The 27,248-nt window shown below is 41.3% G+C and overlaps 1 protein-coding gene across 1 annotated transcript in view; it reads right to left on the bottom strand.

The window, feature by feature from the left end:
• The window catches only part of Dscam3 (Down syndrome cell adhesion molecule 3), an 819,144-nt gene that overhangs the window by 55,464 nt on the left and 736,432 nt on the right, over window positions 1–27,248 (bottom strand). The window lies entirely within an intron of this gene.

Here is a 27,248-nt window from a genome sequence, read left to right as displayed (position 1 = left end):
AAATAAGGAATGGAATCTACAAAATACCACGCAAGCCGCCTCGAGGGCGTGTGGCGGGGGCTGTCAGGACAGAAGCATTACATGCCGAAATAGTTTATGGGTACACTTGAATGTTAGCTCATAAACAACTCTCGTTGAACATGACTTGGAACATGAAAGTGAAATTTTGCAAGGCCCATATACGTCATGTGGTAAATGCTGCACTTGATCAATTCATCAAAGTCTAGAATTTAAGTTAATTTAATTTTTCCGAACCCTGGGGCTCGATTTAGTTAGGTTTGCGTATAGCGTGAGGGAAGAACGAGTAGTTGAATCTGTTTACCGACTGTGTTTACCTCTCTCATTTTATCTCTGTGGTCGAATATACTTCTCGTAATATAATTTGGTGCCATAATAATTCGCTCGGTAAAACAAGAAAACTCATGTTTCCTTTACCTTTGCTAAAGCCTAAGTCTTGTCTCCTCTCTTCGAGAATCCAGAGGCTCCCAGCCTTCATCCTCTAGCATACCCGTTACACTCGCTTCCCGTGTCAATTTTGAGCACATCTAGCGGATATTTTTCTGAACCTCTCCTAAATATTTAATTAACGTTTGGTCCCATGGATCCCGGATACTTTCTTCGTATTCTAAAATTGGCCTGCCTAAAGCACCGTAACAAGTCTCTCTTACCTTTTCATTACGTCATTTTACAACCAGTCTAATGAAAGCTAACTTCTTCAAGATTGACCCGCATATTCTTCTTTACTACTTACATCCCAACAAAGGTTTGATGTCATCAAAACCCCCGAGTATTTTACCTGTTTTGAAATGCTAAATAAGATTTAATATTTTTTAACTACTTATGCCCAGTTTATCTTTTCTTTTATTCCGAAAACTTTAGTGCTGTTTATTGTCTGATATTTAATCCAAACCACCCATTCTTTACTACTCTCCAACATCTGATCTAAATCATTGGTGGGAAGCACATTTATCTGCTGTTTTTTCTCTTATTTCTCTCACTAGACGTATCGGGGAGATATTAGGAATTCTCAAGAAGGGAAAAATTGAAGGGAAAATTACAACAGGAAGACCATAGTATTCAAGAGTATTTTCAAAGTTGTAAATAGCCATTGGAGTGTAAAATAATTCATGCAATGGAGTAGGGAAATTTAGGGTTGCCATCCAAAGGGAGACCAGAAGGCTGAAGGGCTGCAGTCATGTCCCTGGGCTGAGAACGTCTGACTACTTTATGATTTTCCTATCGCATTGATGCCGCATGCATTTTATCCCATTTAAATAGACTAGTAATGGGACATTTATCCATTGACAGACCCGAGAATTTTATCTCCAGTGATTCTAAGTAGGTCAAATGGACGAATATTATTAATGGGGGTGATAATTAATTTCTGTATAGTTAGCTCCCGAATAAAATGAAAAATAAAGTTCGCGCAGATGTTTCATTTGGAACTGATTTTTACTTCTTATTCAGTTTGCAAATTGAATTGTAAAATCGAATACTTTATGAACAGTGAAAGATAAATTTCCATCGAAAAAGTTCAATCAATCAGCGGCTATAATTTTATGTTTAGAAGCCGATTACAAATTTTAGGTAGATCCCGAGGCATGAATTATATTTGCCCCGAACACAGAACCTCATGGAGTTACCTCAATGGTTCACTGCGGGAACATTTGATACCAATTACAATGTTTAGCTGGACAAAGGAATTTACACAGCGGCTCCGCAAATAAATGGAAAAGCAGCTACCAACAAAAAGTGACAAACGCTCATACATTATAAACCAATCTCTTTCATTACCATGGAACACGTTTTAAAACACACCAGCTTCAAAGCAAGGGGTGAAAGTGTAGAATGAATGAACACACGCAGACACGCCAAAACATGCTATATCGAAAACGCGGGTCCCGAACAGAAAAGTTAATGGATTGCGTGGGCCCGAAATGCGGATGGAAATATTTAAAGCGCTACTGAATCGAAAATTCGCGTCGACTAAACCATCAAATATGGGATCGCCGGCGGTGGAGCGGATATGGGACGAAGGCTCACGTCGGCTTTTTTTTTAACCAAAGAATCGATTGGCAATGCATTAGAACCATAGTATGCGGGGGTTTGCTACTAATTATGCGAAACGAAAAGGGGAAAAAATATTTTCTCTATCCGTAATGAAAATGAGCGACTGGTAAGTAAGGGAGGGAGTAGAGGGGGAGTAAGGAAGAAGGGGTTCGCACCCCCGCTGTGGAGTACACCAATCGGAGCGGAGCGTAATCCATAATTAACCTTCGAGAATCGCCCTCTAGGAAAAAAATACCACGTTGCGTGATTCGCGGATGTCCGGAGTAGCTCGCCAAATTACCCGCCCGGCCGAAAGTAGCCTTCAATGAGTTCATGGGATGGGGGGGGGGGCATTATCACGAGGGAAAATATTAAAATATGAACGTCGAGGGTGGTGGATATGTAAGAGGAGAAGAGCCAGATTAAAAAGGAGTGGCCTCCGTAGTGGTGTTGGCCCGGACGGGGGTGCGGGGCGGTAGGGGGGGAGGGGGGGGTTTGACGACGTGCGTAATAAAGACATAAAAGTCACGGACGGAAACCAAAATAATAAAGAAATTGCCGAGCTACGCACTCACTCGACGGCGACACATCCTGTCCCTCCTTCCTCCTCTCTTCAATCGCCAACCCACTCCCGCCCCCCCCCCACCGCACCCCCTTTCCTCCATCCTTCCCTGGCGAGAGCATACAAACACACACACACACGCCCTAGCGCGAGCGCAATCTGGATAATAACGGCGCACGGCCGTTTCTCTTTTGTTTCTCTCCCCCCCCCTCCCTCCTCTCACTTCCTCTGATTCCCGCGCCACTTCCCTCTCCCCCCCCCTTCCTCCCATCTCGGCCTCGCGAGCCAAGTGATCCCCCGTCCACACACACCCACCCTCCTCTGAATATAGTATCCCCTCCGTTGACTGCCGTCTCTTCCACAGCCCCCCTCCGCCCCGCGCGGACTTCATTCCCCCCTATCTTGCTCCAGCACCGTCCGCACTTCCTCCTCATTCCTCGCCGCCATCTCCCCTGGCCTCCACCATCCCCCGTTGGCACGTCTTTCTCAAACTGAGGGCCACTCACGTCCCCATTAATTCTTTTTCACGCACTCGCAAGGGGTGTGTGCGTGTGCTGCTGCTGGCGCGAGTGCGTATTTTCCAGGGGAAGAGGGATTGGTGTAGGGGGGTTGGTGTGCTGGAAGGGGGAAGGAGGTGGCGGTTTACGGGTTAACGGGGTGACGGGGACGAGGGTGAGTGCGGGGCGAGCTGGCGGGGTGGGGTGGTGGACGCGATTGGCTTCCTCGGAGAACTTGAGGCAACGGCAGTGGTAAGAAACGGGGAGAGAGGAAGAGATGGAGAGAGAGAGAGGAGGAGAAAGGTGCAAAGGAAAGGAGAAGGGAAAGAAGGAGAGTGGGACTGCGAGAGCGGAAAGAGGACGCGACTCACTAAAATTTTATGAGCACCTCGCTTGGCAGCAAACATGAGTGAAATTCCACCTCCAAATAAGTAGTCGACTTTTTCAATATTCAGATTGGAGTCGCTAGTTTTTATTTTCGGTTCAATTAACCCATTGGGGAATGGCTGTCAGCATAATTATTGGGATAACTAAGTTTTTATGAGCAACTCAACTGGTAGCAAACGTGATAATTCCTTGTATATGCACACTTATCCTTTGTCCCTTGCATATAAAGTAGATTTTGCAGTACATTTGAGTTGATGACATTAATGTACGATGCCATCATTCCGTTGAGATAAGTCTGTCGGTACAAATTACATGAGTAAATGGAAGTAACATGCACTTTCATCTTTTTATGTAGATTCAGTTAATGGTTGTGGCTGTATTTTGATCCCGAAATTATCCTGTTAATTTTAAATGATAGACTGGAATATCGACACAAACAACAGACTCTGTTCACTTAGGATGTTTGAAGAGTAAGGTGTGTAGAATTGTTTCCATTGTCTCTTCTTAAATGTCATAAATAAGGTAAGAGTATAATTATTGGTCGAATACTATGAAGTCTGATGCAATATTGACAGCATTACAATGCCCTTCGCTCATTCACTTATAATAACCGATGGTTCAACTTGAGTCCCTTCTTTGCAGGGTGGAAAGGAGCAACTTAGGAAGAGAACAATGCTGGGAGGGAGTGACGAGGACTTTTTGTTACCTGCCGATGTTACGAATCCACGTTTGAATTCTCTTGCTCGAGTATTTTGAATTATAACACGAATATATGCGTGAGAGAATTCAAATAGCAAGAATAAAAAAAACTTAATAAAATATCAGAATACTCCCAGCGGATAAAATAATTTAAACCACCTCGTGACAATTCTATTAATGCTGGCATAGCGCGTTAAAAGTTTCTAATACCTCGCGGGGTTTTTCGACGATATTTTTTTAAACTTTAATTTTATGGTGGATGGATGCCACTCCCGTATTGGTGGAATTTCATAACTAACCCCACCAGAAGGCTTTTCATATCTCCAAACCAAAAAGATAAAAAATAGATTTCGGGGGATTATTTAGGTCTCGAATCGGTGGAAAATAAATGGGAGCTCAAATATCAATGTCAAATCTCAGTTGGAGAAAAGTAGCGCATACGTGTAATGAGAACGAAAGGCTACATATATTTTTTCTTCATAGAAAATGCCCTAATTCTGACAAGAACCAGAATTATGTTAAGACTCCAGGATTTGAGAGTTGAAAGTCATACATGAGGACACGAGTTTCTTAGATTTGCATGAAGTTCAAACTGCGCATTTCTATATTTCCCAAAAAAATCGGAGTACAAGGCCGACGGAGCCAATCTACTGCACCTGGAGAGTTCCGTGTCTATATCGATTAGCCCCTGAAATCGATACCGTAAGCGCTTCGACTTACAGCTACAACATAATGAAAGATTTTCAGTATGAGCAAACATATGCCGGGTGAAAACGGTCACGTTTCTGCGCATAGAAAAATGTCAATGATTCTATGCTGAAAACGATGGGTTCAATGAAATGAATACTTAATGGGCGTTCACAATTATTCCCTCTACATTACCACGGCATGGCGGACCTATTTCCCAAAACTCTCGCCTTGCGTAAGTGGATGTGATGCCTTGATTCAGATTGATGACCCAAGGGAAGGCACTGAAGATTTTTTGCGTAGGGTGAAAGACCTGGCGTATGTTACTCGGCTGTTCTGCGTCGAGCGGGATCGTAATACATGCGTGAATACCCGTACGAAAAAAATGCGACAGGCTACTAAGACCAAGTGCAGATGTAAAAGCCAACCCGATTTAGCAATAAAAGTCAGAGAAATCAATATGAAGGTTGGCTTGATAGGTGAGGGCAGACGGGTAGGGGTAGAGAGGAGAGGCTGAATAGGGCTGAATTCGTACTAAGCCCTAACCTTGTGTACACTCACCAAGGTACTAGAGGGCGGGCAATCCCTTTCCCTGTGCCACCTGCGCTAATCCATATTGATCGATAGATCTGGACGAGAAAATCACACGGTTAGTTGAGGCTTAGGTGTTTCTACAGGTGTCTCTTGGACTTGAACCCGGGACCTAAGGTGAGTAGCCAAGTTTACCACACTACGCCAGGTGAGGTCGAGTAACCCTCCGGACACATCCTTTATGTGCAATATTAAGGTGCCACCTTAAGTAAATTCAGTCTGAACCCTTAGAGAAAAAGATAAAATTACTGTATTACTAAAACCCCGACGGGGTGAGTAAAACAATGAGTTCACGTGAACATTTTTCAATAGCGTTGATTCATTATTTTTTTCTGTTTTCCGGAGGGGTACTAGTTGTATTCATGCCTACATAAATCTTGAGAAGCCTTTTTTCCAATAAAAAATCCTAGGAATCTAACCTATAAAGATAATAAACTACCCATGCTAGAGATAGGACTCGCACTGTTGATCTCGGATTCAGCAGCTGAGAGCATTGCCCACCAGACATGCCTTTAAATGTATTCCCGCAGAAAAAATAATTTGCGATACACCAATATGGAATGCGATCATATTAAATTTTATGTTTAAATTCAAGAAGGGGATGCATTATTATTATTATTATTGCAACGAAAAACCCCACATTACGATGGCGTAATTACGGAGTGGGAGCATCGTGCAATCCGTCTCCAGCGATGCAGAAGCTGATTTACGATTCTCCGGCGGTAGCTGAAACGGTACGATGGACGAGAAACAAAAACGGCGAAGGACAATGAGGAAAAAAAATTACGCGAAGCGCGAATTCTGGATGAGACTGGAACAAGCTGGGCGAGGAATGAGGGGATATAATAATGAGGAGGGTGGGGAAATGGCGGAGGGAGGGGAGGAAGGGACGGAGAAGCAAGCGGAGGGATACGCAGAGGAAAGCGGAAGGGTTGAAAGGTTGGGAGGGAGGGATTCCAGTGCGTGTGGCGGACGGCCAGGAATGAGAAGGGTTCAAGAAAGGAGGGAAATGCGGACGGAAGGACGCCCCGCCCTTCCAAACGATAGCAGAACGCATTCGCGACGAAGGGTTTCCTCCCGATCACAACCTCGCGCATAACTTTGTTCAACAGCTTTGTTCTTAACGGAGGTAATTGGAGAGAGATCCTCTGCTCCGAACCGAAGCAAGGAAAAGAAAATATCAGCTTCGTGAGAAAATTCTATATCAACAATTTTCATATTCAATAATTGAACGCTCGAGGTAATTTGAAACCAAAAAAATAAATTCAATTTATTTTTTCCTAAGGAAAACGAAATAAGTTCAATGATTTTATTTATTATTTAAAATATTTATCGATTTCAAATCAGCTTCCGTTTTTTTTCTCTTTTTTGTCAACATGAAGAGCTCCTCACGAAGTAGATGAAAATATTTTCCATTCTTCCGCATGGTTTTCAAGATTTCCTTTCTCGATAATGCCGTCTCCAAATCGGGCGAAGCTAACGATTAGTTTTCGTTTATTAGATGCAAAAACTTTAACTCAGCCCCAAATGCTTAGAGAATAATCTTTCTGATGCAAAATCCATACAAAGCTCCGTTAGAATATTAAAGTGAAATCAAATGTCTTTATTTGATCATTTAACTTGCAAGACATGGAGGAATTTTTAGTAAAAACGTTTAATAAACAACTATCACACTGATGAAGGGGGCTGGGACCGCCGGAATGTTGAAGTATTTAGAGAGCGTTATAACTTTTTATTTATCTTTTTATTATAAATTTATACACTAGTGTCTGTTTTTATGCTTGTGTGTTTGACATTATGTATAGCATCGTTTAATGCACTCTATTCATTTGGATGGTAAATATTTAGTGGGGAAATAGAGTTTTTCAATCTGTTACATACAGAGTCAACAGTCGATTTCCCTTTGCTTCCCACTATGGTCTCGACTACGAACATGAGGGGAGTATAGAGTCAATACTTCGTTTTCAGCATTTAACTGCAATGTGCTATATTTTCCAGTAGTTTAGGCGATACATGCTATTTTAATGCATTAAGTGACCCCTATCCTATATTATCTCATACTAATAATGCATTTTCAATCTCTTCCCAGGAATATTTTACAGATTTTTCGTCTTTTATTCCTAATCTATTTAATTCACAAATTAAATCTTGCTAAACTCGATCCAAATGCTCAAAACGTATGTAATATCATCTTGATAATTTAAAGCAAAATCTCGCTCCTTTTTTATTTACAATATTTCCCCAATATTCGTTTGATTAAATCAATTCTGCAATGAATTGCCGCCGGTATTTCGAACATGTTTTCCCCGTTTAATGTAAAGTGCGAGAATGAAAACAAAGTCTTTTATTTGTTATGCTGTGCTTACGGAATTCCTTCCGAGTCTATAGGTGGCGAGTTGTTGGAATTCCTTTTCCTATGGCATATTACAGGGAAATGTTTTCATTCGTAAGGAATATGTACCTCAGTTACGACACAACGTAACAATATTGTTTGAGATCTCTTGACAGAGCTCCGCAGAGTATCTCGTCCTCATGGTACTTGACAGTACCCAAGAACTAAAATATCTTCGATACTTTAATATAAATCAAAATAAATTCCCAGAAATTTAAATGTTTATACTCTATTCGTTCTCCCTCATCAGTGTTCAATATCCATGTTTTTATATCTAAGGAAATTAATTAATAGTATTGCATGTAAAACATTATATTGGAAAGAGGGGAATACCTAAATGCGTAAAAACCTAAAAGATAAACATACCAGACAGGAAACCTTAGAATAAGATAATAAATTTAAACGGAGGAAGTTATCAAAAAAACTAAAAACAAAGGATTTATTATTATTAGCAATTTTTCAAACGGTTAGATAATTTTATGAACAATATTTAAAGAAAAAAACCCGTTGATTAAAAAATAAATTCCATTTAAAGTTTTTGACCTGCCAGATATCAATGAGTGCGCGACCTAACCTGCTCTTTTAATGATTAATTTGAGCATTACTTGCAAAAAACGGAGTTGAGATTTTTTCATTGAACTTGCTTCAGAAGTAATGCATTCTTCCAAAAATTGTCTACACGCTCTACTCAAATAGCGTTTTAAGATAGACAGTTTCATGCATCTTGCACAAGACAAACGGTGGACTTCAAAGAAGCGGACGTGGTTGCTTCTACCTCCCTAAATCCGGCCTCGGATGCTCTGGGTTCAAATTGCTGGATTCTTTTTGAGGTCCGGATTTAGCTTTGCGTTCCAACTCCCGTGGTCCGAGTAGGAGTAAATAAGGGGTTACCAAACCGTAAAAAGGTTCATTAAGAATTTATTTGTAGAAGATAGGAGACTCACGAGTTTTCTTTTATTTTAGTGTCAAAAAGGCTTACATTCCCAAAGGAATTTCATTTAGGCCGCATCACTTCTGTAAATGCTTTTCGAATACAAGTGTGTAATGCGAGAATTTGGTTGCGTTAGGTGGCATCCAGCCCATAATAACTCTCAAATATATAAATTGGTTAGCTATTCATAGCTGGTCATAACGAAAGAAAGATTTAAAAAAAACCCGCATGATCATCATTGTCAATATTTTTGTGTATTAGATAATCTCTCGCCGAAAGTTTGTGGTAAAGTAAAGTGAAAGTTCTGGATTCTAACACGTTACTTTAACTTCCTGTTAAGTTGGAAAGAACCAAGGCCGTTTGACTCATTGATGTCCCGAAGATGTAGCTCTATTTAAAAAAAATATTAGTAATATTAATTAATAATGAATGAAATGATCGGTGAATGATATGAACTCCCATATGATGGACATATCTGACAGCTAACGAAACATTTTATCGTGGACCTCATTGCCTTGCTCACCCATGTGCAGGTTCTAATTACGATGTCATATAAAATGAGTAATAATTGCAAAGTTCCACTGACATAGCAAGTGATGATCTAAGCTAGCGCATCCAAAAGTTGACCATCCCTGACCCAATAATCAACGACCTGGGCAATCATGTTGACCCACTTTGGTTTCAAAAAATTATTTTTGCTTAAATATTTCATGATTAATTATGCAAAATTCCCATATTTCTTTTTTTTAATCAAGCATGATTTAAAATGTCAGTTAAGTCTTTAAAAACTACTATATTTCGAAATTAAAAAAAATAATTATTTCACCATACTTAATTTTCTACCGTAACCCACAAAAATGTGCCGAACAGTCTGCATTTTGAGAAGCGCTGACCAAGGGTCCATGTATACAGTTCACATTTTGAATGAAAAAGTCATTATTCATGAGGCCCTATTCGCGTTAATTGAGAAATTTGTTAAAATCCACTCCATGTCATTTGGCTATAATTCAATGAACGGCGAATCGTTATTGTGTTGATGATTAGATCCCCGGGGAATGGGGGCATATACATTGTATTTTACTATCGGGAATTTATTTTTATGCCATTATCAGCAAAGAGTGCCGTTCTTGACATTTCTTAATTGACGGAAAAGGCTGTGTGGGGTAAAGATTTAAAACTCTTTATTGAGTAATCATGTTATTCTTTGCTAGGTGAAACAAATCACAGTTGCATATAAATATATTAGATCGTAGGATTATTTACTGGAGGAACCGAGTTCGATTCCCGGGGACATCTCTCTGGGCACCCTTAGCTCCACCCAAGCTGTGTGATTTTTCGGGTACCAGAACCGGCACAAACCATTGTCGGTATAGGGAAAGGAACTGGCCCCCAAACCCTGGTACGGATTTCACACACCGTCGGGCTTATTACTGGCTGATCTACCAAACCGTCCTTCGGGCTGACTACTGTGCTTATGGTTACATATATATAAATATACATATAATATATATATATATATATATATATATATATATATATACATACATACATACATATGTATGTATATAGGATAGGAGACGGGGAGTCCGGATGGGCAGTGTTAGGAGGAAATGATTGAAGAGGCATGGGAAGAACTGGAAGTAGGAATGAAAGTGGGCGGGGAATTCGTAAAATCAGTTACGTTCGCTGATGACCAAGCTTTAGTTTGTCAGTCAGCCAAGGGGTTGCAAGCATTGCTGAGCGAATTTGAAATTCAGTGCGAAAGATGTGGGATGAAAATCAATATTAATAAAACAAAGGTTATGCGATTCTCTAGAAAGAAAAAGGCTAAGCTAAAAATTAACATAGAAGGGCAAAAATTAGAGCAGGTGGAAAAATTTACGTACCTCGGAAGTGTTTTGGACCAACACGGTCAAAGTAGTAGGGACATAAGGAGAATAATTGCGCAAGGCAAAGAGGCTTTCACAAGGAGGAGGGAGTTGATGAGAGGGACGTTGAGTAAGGATATTAAGAAAAGACTCGTAAAAACTTTGATATGGAGCGTAGCGATGTACGGTGCGGAAACGTGGTCGACGTTGAAGCAGGAGGGTAGACGTAGATTCGAGGCTTTTGAAATGTGAGTGTGGAGAAGAATAAAGAAGGTGAATTCGACCGAGAAGAAAACAAATGAGGAAGTACTTGGTGTGGTGGCCGAAGAGAGGGGTTTGTTGGGAGAAATTCTAAGGAGACAGGAAAAGTGGATGAAGGGTATACTGATAAGCAGTGGGATGTTGAAGACTGTAATAGAGGGAAGAATGTTAGGCAAACGAGGAAAGGGAAGGAACAGGATAGGTATGTTGGACGAGATGAAGGGAGGAAGAAAGTACTAAGAGATGAAGAGGGACCTGATGCAGAGTAGGATACTGGATTTTTTGTTTTGTTAGGAGTCACAAAATAATTATTAAGTAGCTGTGTACATCCAAAAACCTACCTTAACCGGTAGATTACCTAATATATAGGATTGGTTTACTGTTTACTGATTCTTAGGATTGGTTTACTGCAGCCCTCCTTTCTACTATGTTTGAAGGAAAGACTGCATATTCCATGGAGAATGGTTTCCCATTGCCTTCCACATCGCAGTACTGTGGCTGATACCGTGAACTTCACTCTCGCCGGCAGCTGATGCCGGGCGGACCCACTATATACGTAGGTCTGCGCCACCATTGCCTAATGTTGAAACAGCTGCCTTTCACCATGGGTTCAGGATGCTTGGAGTCTTTTTTCTTGTTCCGAAAAACCATTAATAAACTTTTTGCTGAAAATATTTGCCAGTCACGGTATTCCTTCGGCTCCACAGGCAGGCACGCTACCTCTGGTCTACCCCCGCCCCTTATATACATATCATATTATATATAAATATATATATATATATATATATATATATATATATAGAGAGATAAAGGTCGACGCCTTCCAGGAAGTGTAAGATGACTGGCAGAGACCCCGGCATCGGTGTGTCGATGCACAAGGATGTTATTTTGAAGAATGTTAGTAATTTGTACGTTATTCTGCAATGAGTTTTTCCGTAACATTTTTATGCTACTAAATTTTAGGACATACCCTGTAGATCCCAAAATATTTTTGTTTTCAAAATAAGAAATGGGAAATACTATTTTTGATCCCGGGTTAAAGTCAGTTGAAACAAAGTGAGAAATCGCCCGATGACTTAGGTCGCTTTGAGAGAGTATCTGTGCGAAAATGACGAAACCACGAAGCGTTACCTGCTACAACGGTGTATACGACCGGCAGGCCAAACGAGCTGTAGCCAAATAATTGTCCGGCGAGTTCATGCGTCCAATACCGATAGAAGACGCCAGAATCAGTGAAAGAAAGTGATGTTGGGGTATCGACGAGGATAGTAGCAGGAGGTAGGGACGGACACGGGGAGGGTGAAGGCAGACGAGACGAGCAAAAAATAGGATAAGCGGTAGTGAGGGGCGTGGTATGGCGCGGCGCACGAGGGGATGAGGGCCCTCCCGCGGAGATGCGACGACGAAAATTACGAAGCTGAACATGAGTGATGATTCCGCGCAGCGACGACAATAAATCCCGCGCGGCGTAACTAATAAATGCGTGAGCACACACGCGACAGGCACGCGGTGCCAAGCACACGTCCATTTGGGCCCCCAAAAGAGTGCTGAATCCCCCTGGCGACAGCGCACCTAAACTACTCGCACATTATTAATTGCCGGAGACTTCCCACCTTTGTTATTATTCTGTTGGACAACTTTTTATCCGAATTACTACATATGAATATATTTATTTTCACATCAACACAGTATACTCGATGGAAAGAATCATTCGATGAGAAACAACTGAGATACCGATACGACACGAAACACGCGTATTTGGCAAATTTTCGAAATGATAACCTATCTTAGATGCGTGAAAATATGTTACAAACAAGTAATATTTCACGTATTTATCTTATTAGCACCATAAGTGTTTCAAGGTTCAAACGTCATTAAAAATCGTATTATAAACAATATTTTAACTTTAACAGCCTTCTACCTCAACAAATTCTTCGGTCTATATACCAATTTCCCTCCCATTCTGACCATATTTGAAATAATTCTAACTCTTTAAACAAATTTCTCACCTGTCTTCACGAACCTCTCTCCTCCTGCAAGGATATATCAGACCCAATAGAATAAGTTTCTAAATCGTACTTTTACCACATAAACCTCCCACAACAGCGCGCAGAATCTTCTTTCCATTTGATAAACTTACTTTCCTGACCTACCTCAAAGACATTTTCCCCTTCCTTTCGGAACATAGAGCCACGGCCAATCTACTGGGTGAAGCAGAATGAACTCCCTAGTTTTAAGAAAAATCACTGAAGAGCGCGTAGATAAATCAACGGAGTGAAATTAGTGACGTTAGCTGGAGAAAATAACGTTATTTTTAGTAGCTACCATTCAATGGTCTGGTAAGTATCGAGACTTTGTCGTAGAAACGTTCTTTAAAAACAATAATAGTTTGTGTGGTGGCGACGCAGAGGGCGCTGTGTCTAGCGATGAAGCACATTTTCACCTCTCCGGCTCAGTAAATAAGAATGATTTTCATCATTGGTCGCCTGACAACCCTCGAAAACTTCACCCAAGACCTCTTCATAGCCCCAAAGTGACAGTTTGATGCGCTGTGTCCTCCATAGGCATTATTGGGCTTTACTTTTTTGAATTTCGAGGTTCAAATGTTACTGTGAACGCTGTGCGCTATTGTGAGATGCTGGAGAACTTTTCACTCCCCAAAATGGAAGAGTAAGGTGAGGAATATGACACAGAAACCTTTTGATTTCAATAGGATGGCGACACGGCTCATTCCGCCCGTCGTTCACGTCAAATCTTGCAAGAACAATTTCCCGGCCACCTAATCTCATTACGAGGGGATATTGTGTGGCAACCTCGCTCCCCGAAATTGAGCCCAAGCGATTTTTTTCTTTGGGAATATCTCAAAGCTGAGGTTTATAAAGTTCGACCAAGGACATTGGAAGGTATTAAGGGGGCAATTACAGATATCACCGCTGGAATAACGCAAGATGTGCTGAGAAGAGTTTTCAAAAACTTATTTGAACGACTCGTTATGTGCATCGCTCAACAAGGTTACTACCTGGATGAAATAATTTTTAAAATCTCATGAAATGAAATGGCAATAATGATGTACACATTAAATGATAACTACAATAGTGTAGTTATCAGGAATAAAAACCTTTATTAATGATCTTGTTTGACTTTTTTACATTTTAAATCATGGAGTCCATTCAGCTTCACCCTGAACTAACCAAATGTAGTCCCTATGTAAATTTTAAACACCTCGCGAATCTCTTTTCAATTCTGAAGACCATCAGGTTCCTTGCTAAATCTCGTGCAATAGCAATTATCCCTTCGGTTCCGTGCAATCGCGCGGGATCCAAAACTTACCCCATACTCATACACGCAACCCTTCCCCAACAGCACTTTCGGAAATTTAATCTCTCCCGCCCGGCTCGCTCGTGCACCTCAAGTAACGTGATCTATCACCTTAAATGCAAACTCTGCCCGGCTTTCTGTATCGGCTAATGCACCACCACACTCCACTATACCAGAATTAATAATCTCGGAGCTTCCCGTGTTCCTCCCTCCCCTTTCTGCCTCTCCCCAATCCCAGACTTGCTCCTATCCATAATGCATCCTTCGACAACTGCAACAACGTGTCCATCATTTCCTCTTTGGTCCATGCAATTAAAAACAATAGAACAGGCGTGCACATTATTATTTAAACGGTTTAAAACTCCCAGTTGGTGAGCTATGCCCTGACACCGTTCCACTATCCCTCCCTCACTAACGTCTCTCAACCCTTTCCCCTTCCCCCTCCATACCCTTGCCCGTCCCCTCCTACCCTTTCCTCCCCTCTTCTCCCACCAACACATCTGGGCAGTTGTATTCTTAAAATGATGAAGGTGACCGAGACCAGCAAAAATAAAAACAGTGAGCGTTTTTCATTGCGCTCTATGCGGTGGAATACAGCGCACATAAAAATGATGCAATTTTTTAATACTTCTCTAAGGCAGACTTATTCAGCACAAGATTTAGACTTCATGTTTATTTCAATGTTACGTCGAAGAGGATGGTTACGCCACCCAAATATTCAAATGATATGCCATATTCAATGTTTTATATTACACTGCTACGCCTGTGGTCATAGTTACGTACTTTTCTATAAACTCTCTTTTCTTTCTTTCATGAATACAACGTCATGTGGATACGCATAGTGCGTTTTCTTTGGTGGAAACGCATTGTATTATTTTACATTGCGCTTTGTGATTGCAATGGTTTGAAATACAAGTGTTTACTCCGGGGAGAGGTCCTTGAGTGCTGAGATTATCTGCCTATTCGAGGAGTACGACATTGTATTTTATTTGCCTCTAAAAAAAGAAAAGTACGGTTTGCGCAATCTGAATACAAAGTTCCAAAGAATTTCAAACCCAGAATCAACCGTATTGTAATGATTTATCCATTAGTGCGTTTGCTGTAGTTATTGTTATGTGAGAAATTAATATATGCTACCAAATGAGGACACATTAGTAAGGTACGATAATTAAAAAAACTCTCTGTCACCAATCATGATAAATTATACAGTTTGATAAGTCAATTTAACACATACTCAATTGAAGAACAGTCTATTGTAGAGTCGGATGTCACGCTGTTTTTTTTCTTATGGAAGGATAAAATGCATTACTGTTCAGACGGTATCAATCCATAACCTACCTTACATCATACACTACCTAATCATAATAATAAGAGCAGAAAGTTTTTGAAATGACTTATTATCTGATTAATCTGTTAATAACGTACTCAGGGAGATATTATGACATCTAATCGCCGGTAAACTAGACGCAGAGCTAACTATTCCACACTATAAAATGGTCCCCGTCCTTACATTGTTTATCAGGTGCTGAAGATCGCAAAAAGGATATGCTAACGCTAGCATAACCCACATTATTCCCGGAGAAGCACAGTTATCGCTGAAATTAATTTAATGTCTGGTGACACCCCAGTTTTGATATGGTTTGGTGTAAAGCTCAATGAAATATAAATGAGAGGCCATGGAGTTCGAAATATACATTTTCTACATCTACTTCTACTTAATACCCCGCAAGCTGCCGCTAGGGCGGGTGGCAGGGGGTGTTAGGACACCACCCGTAATTTAGAAAAGAAAAAAAACCGCATGCAAAAACCTCAAATTCATACATCCACAAAAAAAACATGGCATACATTCATGCAAGAACACTTACACCCCACACATATGCAAACACTCAAACTACAAACTAACATACACATGCACTTGAAAGTATACCTAACATCTTTGCAATTTTTAATTTTGTTTCGACTTGTAAATTCAATGTTTTTAATATTTCTAAAGTTACTTCGGTTTATAACTATTATGATTTCTGATTGTTTGGGGAAAGAATGAGTATTTGTATCTATCTGTACTGGAATCTATCTCCCTTATTTTATCTTTGTGGTCTGATTTACCTAAGTAGTGTGGGACCATTATAATTTCTTCAGTGTCTAAGTTAAACTTGTTTGTTCTGAGCCTTTCTAAAAGTCTAAGCCTCGCTTGTTCTCTCCGCACTTCAAGTGGTTCCCAGCCTAAATCCCCTAAGAGACCTCTCACACTTAGCCATCTTGGGACAGGTATTTACTATGTCCATTCTACAGATAACCAGACTCGAACGGAGATGCTCTGTCAAAACTCAAATTTCCAAACTTTTCACCAAGTATAGCAACAGTGTATTTGTGCTCGTCGGTGACTTTAAACGGCCGAAAATCAAATGGGGCAGTTATTGTGTCGGAAAACATGCGAGAATTGCGAGTTAAGTCTAAAACCTCTGAATACATTCGCAAAGTTCTCCTTTAAAACAATAATTACATCACTAATACGAGGTAATACGAGGTACCCTGCATATTTCCTACTAATAACCTAAAGTTCATAAAACGTGGACATACCTAGAGGTATCAGAGATCATAAAGTTCTATTAGTTGAAATGAAAACTAAGCACGTGAAAATAATTAAGGAAAAGCGTCGAGTATACCTATTTAATAGAGTGAATTTTAATGGGCTTTGGAGGACTTTTAAACTCAAACTGCACATTCTGGTAATTAATTCACAGTGCTGACACCAAGCGCACTAAGAAAAAGTTTATAAATATTACATGTGGTAGGATAGAGGTTTATTCCACTAAAATTGTAACGCGATGATAACAACGATGCTACAACGGATAGGTCAGAGCGGCGTTGAGGAGAAAAAGGAACTCTAATTAAGACATCTTAAGGCCAACTCATAGTATGTCAAACAAAAAAGAAAAAGATTATGCGAAAAGCCTGACGTACATTTGAAACAAAAATGTGATGCGAATATTTAGAGAATAATCAAAAATCATTTCGGTCTTTCGTCATGGAAATGTTAGGGAAATGTCAGTAACTTTATTAAAAACAGAAAATATTGGAATTGTTAAAGGTCGAGTAAAAAAGGCCAAGAGCGTTAATAATATATTTCAGAACGTCTACGTAAAAACATTACAGCACTAAGTGAATTTCCACACACATGTTAAGAGCATATGAGCAACATTTTACTCTTCCAGGAAAGAATACAATTACAACTCCGAGATATAAAAACAAACAAATCCCCATATCCGAAAGAAATTCCCGCTAGAATTCTTGAGTACCTTGCGGAAGACAACGGACCTATTTAAAAATCGTTTTTTTTTACAATTCGATAGAAGGTTCAACACTATGATGACTCACATAATACCACTACCCTCTTTACAAAGGTGAAGGTAGGGACTCAAGCTAGCTTAGGCCGATTTCTTTAACACCTGCATAATATTGGAACATATCAAGATTAGCAATGTAATGGTCTTTCCCATCATTAGGAACTTACTCTCCCGTAACCAGCAGTGGTTTAGGAAGAGCAGATGATGAGAAACATAGCTGAGTTTTTTATTTATAATATCCTGAAATCGAGGGAGCGGAATACACAAGTCGGCGCCGCATTTTTAAATTTCAAGAAAGCCTTCGAGACAAGGAATCTCACGAGAAATTGATACGCAGACTAAGATATTATGGTTTTTACGAAAGTGTGACAAAATGAATTTATTATCTAACTACGTATTAACAAAAAGTAGTCGTCGATGAGTGGAGTTCATTAGAGAGAGATGAAACTTTGGGCCACTAGTATTGATATACAATAATGACTCAAACACCCAAATTTGCATCGACCTTAGATTATTTTCAGACGACACAGAGATTTACGAAGAAATGACGACAGATGACGTGCTACTCTCGAATGATTTCGATCAGATATCGGAGTGTTTAGACGGATTAAAGTACTCGTTCTTCCCTCGAACGCTACGCAAAATTGACCAACTCGAGCATCAAGCGTCCGAGAGAATTACCCTAATTTACTAATAAATAAACCCATGGATGGCTGGTACCCTAATATATTCAGCCGCAAGACAATGAGGGGGCATGTAGGGAAGTTTATATATATAGCTAGATTATGAATTAGCATATATTTTAATATAAAAATTAAAATAGAACATTTTACCCTGAATTAATCAAACTTTTGGAAAATATGACCACTCCGAATCTTGACTACTTCTTTGCCAGGGAGTTAAAAGTTGAGCGTATTTCAGCAAAGCCTTACCATGTGGTAATTTTCATCTGCATCTACATCAATACCCTACGAGCCACCAAAAAGGTGTGTGGCAGGGGGTGCAGCTCCAGGAAGAGAGGGTAAGGGATGAGGGGGTTAGGGGTTTTCAAATGGATTGGCAAGGTGGGGGGAACCTTTAAAAAATATACATATAACCATGCGCAGTCCCTACCTTGTAGGTTAATACTTATTGTGTCGAGCTGACTCCTGGGAGATTTCGATTACAAGCATTCTGGTCTATTATTGCTCTTGGAAAAAATGACCATTTAAACCTGTCAGTCTTGCAGTCTATCATCTCTCTAATCTTATATTCGTGATCCCTCCGCCCGTAATACGTTGGGGTTCGTATTATGTTCTTCATGTCATCGGAAAAGGACCCATCTTTAAATGTTTTTAATAAGTTTAATCTATATTGTAAACGCAGCTGTGTAAGGGAATCCCAACCTAAATTTTCTAGCAAAGTACTCTTTCGACTCTTCAAATGTATAGCCCCACCAAATTGCGTGGAAGGGAATAAAGAAATATATTTAGGGATGATAAGCGCTGCCAAAGCAAAGGCCGCTCGCGCACAAAGGGAGGTCGGCTATGGAAGATGGGTAGTTCGAATGGGAGGAAAAGCGTCAAGGGGCAAAGACGAAAACGAATGTAGATGAAAAATAAAAGCGATTCGGGATGGAGAAAGGGGCGCACCATGCCGTGGTGCGACTTCGGGAGGAATGCGACGGGGGAAAGTGGGGACGTGGGAGAGAAGGGGAGTATACCGATGACGGCTCACCACAACCCGTCAACAGAAGCGACAGGCTCACAACGTTCACACTTCCTCCGTGGAATCCAAACCCCACCCGCACACCTCTCCTTCCCCGAGGCCTTTCGTTTCCCAAAAAACCCTTCACCGTGCCGGGATCATCGATACTCATCTCCCTGGGGATGAGGTGCTTGGTAGGGAGAGAGGGGGGGGGGTAGGTGAGAAGTTGACGCGGATGTCGGGAGAGAGTGAATGGGGACACCCTGCCGGGCACGGGGGTGGTAGGGGGACGCGCGTAAGGTGTGCAGCGGTGCAAGGGACAGCTCGTTTGCCGCGCGCGCTCCGGGAGGAGGAGGGGGGGTGTACCAACGAGGCGGAAGGGATTTGTGGGGCGGTTGGGTTCTCGCGGGGCGGCCTGGTTGGATTGGTACTGGAGCGCGGTCGAATGGACCCTCCGCCGAAACGGCCGGCCAAGCAGTCGCACATGGTCAGTCATGAGTCCGAAAGCGAAAGGTCTACTTTACGGCACGCCGGCGGCATTCACGCGACAATTCAGAATGTGGAAAGAAGGTTGGAACATCTCTGGATTGCATACGGCCGTCGCTCTCAGGGCTTTACTCACAGGGCTTCACGATTTTCTTAGTCCTATGATGAGTGGAATAGAAAATAGCAAGAACATTAACATGACTTTTCTATGCCATGTCTTACCTATTTTTCCTCCAGGATAGTTTGCCACGTAACGCTACTTACGTAACCTCGAAGATATCGGTTAAAGGTATACGAGTCTACAATACCCTTTTCATCGCAGCCAGCCGGAAACTTTTTATCAAATATGTAAGTTGAAGTTGCATGTACACTTGTAAACTCAAGAAATGTATGTAAACTCATTACATTTCAAAGGAATTTAATTGACTCTGAGCCGAAGGTGTCATATCCTACGGTGGGGCTGACCGGTGGACCTTTATGCTGCATTGCAGTGAAATAAAAGTATTAAGGGTAGTATGGAATTCATTATTAATAAATAACGGAATGAATTTCACGAATGGCTTTACATTTACCGAGGTAATTAATTAAAAAAACTTGGAAATACATCCTTCATGGATTGAAGATGTTTTTTTGACATTAATATAATTATGGATTTTATTTCTTTTCCGTGATTTTTCGTGCACTGACAAGAAAGTTATAATTTACCGGCAGAAATCGATCGTATGGCTAGAGGAAGATTTCCTATTGTTATTTAAAATTCCCTATCCACTCTAAAAAATACCAATCAGTGAAAAACAGTATGGCGGCTGTTATTACTTGCAAATATTAATTGATGACACTATAGCTCCGCAAAAACGTGGTATAAAGAAATGTGGTAGCAAAGCGTGGATGATACGATATTTTGTTTCACTAATCTAATAATAGCGTAATAAGGGCTTTGCACTCCAATAAAATATCCTAAATGTAGCTACTGAGCGAATTCAACTTTCAAAATAATAAATTAGATACACATCATTTCAGATTTATTTTTAATTCTTTGAATCAATTTCGACGAATTCTAAAAAAAGATCATGCAATAACGTTCATGCTGATTCGTTGTTACGACATCATCCAACACAATGGCATAGCTAGAATATTAGTAAATGCGGGAGGTATTTTAGATGTGATTAAATTTTTTTGTTAAATGAAATCTAATATTTATCGGCATCAATCTTTCAAATATTTGCCCAAAAGAAAATACATTCCTTAGGGGAGCTTAAACCATAACGATTTCCGCCTTTGAAGCACGACCATTATATTTCCCGAGGCACTCGTCGAAGCATCCACAAAGTCAAGAAAGCATTGAGTAAACACCATACTAACAGTGCAATTAGCGCCCTACTACGTTACTGCTCAAAATGGCGGGGCATGTACACATATTCCTTGAATTCTGCGGTCTAGGTGGGAAAGAGGGGGAGGGACGGGGAAGGGTGGAGGGAGTCCGGAAGAGGTAGTGCAGTCCGACTTGAGGGAGGAAGAGAGGAGAGGGAGGGTGGGGAAGGGTAAGAAGAGATAAGGGAATGCGAATGAGGAGGGCTGAGTGGCTGGCAGGGCGTTGAAGAGGATGAGAATGGGGACGTAAGGAGTGATGAGTGCAGTGGATGTTTGGCTGGCTGGGGAGCGGGGTGGTGCCGCGTGGTGCGAGGTATGTGTACGTGTGTTTGTATGTGTATGTGAGTGCGGGGGGGGTGGGTGGAGAAGACGGAGGCGCGAGAGGTGGTAGTCGGGGGTGGGCGGGCATGTGGAAATGAGGGCAATGAGGGGGGGAAAGAAAGGGATACGTGGGGGCGTCGGATGAATATGCGGGCGGGTTCCGTCCCTTTTCGAGTGCGGCCCACCGTAATCTCCCGCTGATTTCCCCGAGGGGGCGGGAGAGCGGAAAAAAATAGTGTGTGGGCGTGTGGAAGAGTGGAGGGGAGGGGGAAGGCGCCGTGCGGAGGGTTAGGAAAACCGTAAGGATGGGTTTAAAGATGGGGTGGTGGCTTGAAGCGTGGCGGTGCGGGGGTGGGGACGACAAATAAACCCCTCCTCCCCCACTCCACCCCCGCCCTTCCTCCAAGGAAACGAGTGGGGACGAAGAAAAAAAAAGCATGACTCTACATTTACAGGCCTTCTAATTAAGAAAATATGGGCTGTGGGAGGCGGGAAAAAATTTTGCGGGGAGGATGGAGGGCTAAAAGGGGGCTAAAGGGTTAAGAGGGGATGGGAGGGGGCCGGGGGTAAGGGAAAACAAAACGGAGATGGACCCTTTTCATCCTCATTTTTTTGGGCTATATATTTTAAAGGGGGAGGGTGAGATGGGGTGGAGGAGTGTGCCGTGGAATACGAGAAGGGATGGGGACGCGAGCGTGAGAGCGAGTCATGATGAGGGGATGAGGGAGGTGTTCGTGGGAGAGGGTCATTGCTGAAAGGACAACGTCCAACCCCCCTCCTCTAACCCGTCGCGGAGGGAACCCTTTCACTCCTCTGAGGGGGTTGCGAGGTCCGAAGGGACGATTTCCCTCTTTCCCTACAGAAAGGCTCCGTGTTTGTGTCCATGGGAGGGTAACGAATGGAGTCAGTGTTACCAGATTGATGCAAAACCTGCTTACGTCACTCACTCCTTTCTCGAGGAAACAAAGCGGCGGAACGCACTTGTGCCCGGATTAGCGTAAAATAAGTCCAAAGACTGGGGGCGCGCTCCCGTTCATCCTAGTGTTGGAGGCAAAACGACTGTGAGGAAAGGGCGGCTTTGAAATGATTAGGGAGCAGTTGATGGGCTTACAGGTATGCTTCCAGGATAATTATTCCAACCTCGTAAATGTAATTTCTACATTTGGTCCCGGGGGATAATCGCACGAGTCCAAGAATTGATAGAAACGAAAATACTCGTCCAGGTTTAGTCCGGTGTGTGTCCAATTCGTCGATCGACACGATGTGATGGTCCGGAGTCAAATGCCGCATCTGATAAATGTGTATACAATTTCATTATGTGCAAACATGATTTAGTTATTGGCGACCCGTTTCCCAGGTAATGAAATTTTTTTTTATTGCGTTTAGTCAAAACAGAACAGGAAATATTGCAAAGCCTTATGCTTGAAGGGAGGATGAAATACCAACAGACATTTTACATGCGACGAGCTTCTTTTTCCATTTTAACTTTGGCTTCTGTATGCATCAAGGAAAACAGAATATTAGAATTATCTAATACTAGGCTGATATACGTTATTGATCCTAGCCTAAGTTATAACAATACTCTAATTAAAATATTTCCTACAGTTAAAATAATTACTTACTTGGTTAATCAGTATCAAATATGAGACAAAAATTATGCTCGGTTTTCAGGTTTACTCCTTTGAGTATTGCACTGCATCATACGTGGAGGAGGAAACTGTATGATCCAGGGGGTAATTATAATCCTTACAGCAGCGAACCAGCCGAAAATCGAGGCCTCATACCTGGGCAAACACTTTGATGCATCATGAGGTCTAAACGACCATGTAATTTTGGAATTTAGGAGATATTACTGCAATTAGAATACATATTTGATAAGGTATTGGTGAGGCGTCATCTCCTTACTCCAATATAATGGGCGATAGTCCTTGAAAATGATGGACCAATAAAAATGAAACTAAAACTAGTCGTACAGCATTAATGTGATGTCACTTTTCAGAAGTATTAGAGAAAATGTAAGTTGTAGTGCAATTTTATACATAAAATTTATAAAAAAATTCCTTTTATAAAAGTGTTGACCCTCCCACGGCATATATAACCTTGACGTTTTGGAAGGGCTTGTGTGTTCCGATGACCCCTAGAGCTGTGCTGGCGGGAGCAATGATAATTACTTCTGATAGGGTCACCCATGCCAGATAGGTCGAAGGTTAGGGGACAGACGGAAGGTAGTCTCCGCATCGTTTGTTCCTCAGTGAGGAATATAGAATATAATCATGGCGTATTTGCCTGTTACGTAGATTTCGAAAAGGCGATTTCTATTGTTAAAGTGAATTGGGAAAAACTAATGAGTATAATGAAGAAAATAGGAATAGATTGTAGGGACAGGAGGCTAATCCGCAACCTGTACATGTCTCAGACTGCTCAGGCGCGAGTAGGGAACGGAGAGTCCGGATGGGCAGTGTTAAGAAGAGGTTTAAGGCAGGATTGTCCATTATCACCGGTGGTGGTCAAAGTATATGTGGAGGAAATGAGTAAAGAGGCATGGGAAGAACTGGAGGTAGGAATGAAAGTCGGAGGGGTATTGGTAAAATCACTTAGGTTTGCTGATGATCAAGCTCTAGTTAGTCTGTCAGCCAAGGGGTTGCAAGTATTGCTTATTGAATTGGAAATTCGGTGCGACAGGTATGGGATGAGAATCAACATTAAATAAAAAAATGAGATATGCGGAATCACCAAGAGTATATTTTAACAATATAAAAATAGTTTTGAAATATTATACTTTTTCATCGCTGCCTAATGAACAAAATTACGCATAGAATAGGTAAAAAAGTAGAAATCATATAAATTGGAATCTACGCCTTTCTAATTTTGAAATTAACTATCGCCTTTTAAATCGACATCAAGAGTAGAAGACAAATATTTTGATAAAATCAAAGGAAAGTAGAGAAATTTCCCTAATTTTGTTTAATTGCGTTCATTTTAACCAATATTAAGTAGAAGTGACGAGCATTTGAACGAAATAAGAGCAATATATACGTCAGAGGTCTTTTCGTACTATTCAATAAGTTTAAAATGGATAAGCAGGTGACCAATCAGTAATGCTGATGCATGCGAGATACCAAAATTGGTGGTTTGTAGCAGTCCCATGAGTATTCATTAATCCGGTGGGTGAATGAAAACTAATAAACGGCCACGTGCTGGAGTAAATGCCGAGCAATAATTAGGAAGCACGGGAAAAATAATTCAGGGCGCAATGCGTTTCGCGTCCCAATTCCCAGGCTAACATTACAGGATTGAATGAAATTTAATACACGTTCTCTTCGATTTCTAAATTACCGTCCTGGTAAAGAGTTTGCGCATGAATTCCATATGATGGTCAACGCGAAATGGGAGCAAAGAATATACCACTTTTAAAAAGTTTCCGAGATTTTCCCGAGAGTTAATACCTTATAGTAATAATTCCGTTTTTAATTGGCAATTAATATGCACAGGAAAAAAAGTGTTAACATGGGACGGTTATGAGTAAAATTCATGACTACTTTTGCACGAGGAGTTTAGAAGTTTGAGCGTGCCGCATAAAGGACACCGCAAGTATTATCAAATGTACAATAATAAACAAACTGAAGTTTAAATCATATAAGATTGAAAAAACACTAAGAGGGAAACCTTTTGAGAAACCTCTCACTTATTCTTCTTTGAAGGAAATAAAATAATAGTTTCATATATAAATTTAAAGGGGTATTTTGTTTAAATATGCCTACTTATCAATTAGCTTGATTGTTTAATCTATTTTACTGCGTGTTTATTAGAGTAGGCAGTATCTTTTGTCAAATCAGATGGGGTATTTTGGAGGGAGGGAAAGTGTGGAAGAGAGAGATGGATAGATGGCTACAATTTAATTATATCATTTAAAATTGGGCATTAAGGGGGCTCACGGATAAGTAAAATTTGTTCAATCGATCATCGGAGTGTTCTATTCATCACGCGTTCTAGTCCTTTTTTATATTTTAAGTAGCGGTCTTTCATCCTTCGCGGACGCACCTTCCGCGGATGACGAGGCGGGGGATGAGAGAGGTCTTGCCGCGATCACTGGATGCAGAGTGAGTGAGTAACTCTAGGGGCAGATAAGTACGACTTTGTGACACAGGAGTTCAGTCAAAGATGGAGGGTATGGTAAGGGAAACTGAGTACGTGCGGGGAAGGGGGAAATATTTTATTTAATTCACTTCTCCTTTTTTTAATAAATAAAAGAGAAGCGGCACGCATTATGCGCAGCTGCTACGGCCTCCTTTGTCTCTTTTCGAAAGGGGAGTGCCTTGCGTGTGGTGCTGGAGATCGAGGGGGTGGGGAGGAAGAAGAAGGAAGGGGAATAGACCCGGGGAGGGCGTCTGGGTTGGGGACCTGGCTTCCCGCGTACCCGTCGGCCGAGGGAATTGACGGAGGGAAGAGGACGGTGGTAAAGGGGTCGTCCCCATGGGCGGCAGAGGGGGTGACGGAGGAACGAAAGGAGGTAACGGGAGGCTCGTAACTATGTGTCTCCCACATTTTTTTCCCACGAGGAAAGCATGGCTATCACGACAACATGTGACCTACCCGGTGCCATTAAAATAGTACATCGTAAACACATTTTGAAATGCAAATTAGAGAAAGGAATACGTATTTAATAAAAGGGGTTTTTAACCTAGTCAAAAAGAGACTTTCTTAATTATTTTTTACTGGAGTTGCAGAACTCTGCTCGCTTAAAAAAAAATGTTTTTGAATGTTCATCTCTCTCACACTTAAAGGTGATGTATTGCCCTGTTGTGGTATCAATATGGGCTACCTTACTAAGCAACGACTTTTACAGTCCACGAGTTTAAAGAACATATACTTTACCTCGCAATGAAAATCTTACTTATATCCTCCCCACTCGAGCGACGCAAAGATTAGGTCCTGCTTTGTGCCCTCATGCCCTGCAGGGATGAATACCAAGGGGGTCATTTCTATATGTATGAGCAGTGAGGGCACTGGCAAGCACAATGGCGAGTTTCCAAACAAGAAGTTAGGAAATGCATAATCATCATAATTGGACCGCATCCGGTTTCCTGCGATGAAGGCCCGAATTACTTTCCAGGGAGTGGCAGTGAATATTACAGCGGTCTACTGATTATCACTTGGGAGTCGTTCATAGGTAAGTTAAAACGCATCATATCATGCATCGAATTGAACTTTAGAAATATGCGCACTAGGAGTATTTCGGTGCCAGATGGATTACATCCGGAATCTCTCTCTGCCCTGCTCCCTCTACGCCGTCTTATCGTTACCAAAATTCGCAGGCGCTTGAAGAACTGTGTAAGACACCTACGATGGAAGCAAAGAGCAGATGATAGCTCATGATTACAACTAAGGACTACATTAACTCCCATATTTTCCTTTTGTATCACTGCACATGACAGAGGAGGTGAGAAAAGGGAATTTTTATATTTAACAATTTTAGACAGAACGTTTTCAAAGGGACCTACGAATTCTGTAGATCTTATACCAAATCTACAAACCTTTTTTTAACATACTTTTTCTACGTCCTTGTCGTTAATTTACTCCTTGTAAAAGGATTTTATCCTAGTGGAATTTTTCTCCTTATTTTCCAATATTTTGACCATTTTGGGCCAAAACACTTCCTAGATGCGTAAACTGTTCCACATGTAGCAGTAGTATTTAGGGAAGGTGACCGACAACTGAGGTTATTTGCACCATGGGGGATGGATAGGAAAGGATGAAGGGTGGAGAGAAACCCGGCGTCGGCATTAGCCTACTCT

The sequence above is a fragment of the Hetaerina americana genome, unplaced genomic scaffold (assembly GCF_022747635.1).
Source record: "Hetaerina americana unplaced genomic scaffold, ioHetAmer1.1.p SCAF_8, whole genome shotgun sequence".
Classification (NCBI taxonomy): domain Eukaryota; kingdom Metazoa; phylum Arthropoda; class Insecta; order Odonata; family Calopterygidae; genus Hetaerina; species Hetaerina americana.
Note: the sequence above shows the minus strand (reverse complement) of the source record. Positions and strands in the feature narration are given on the sequence as shown.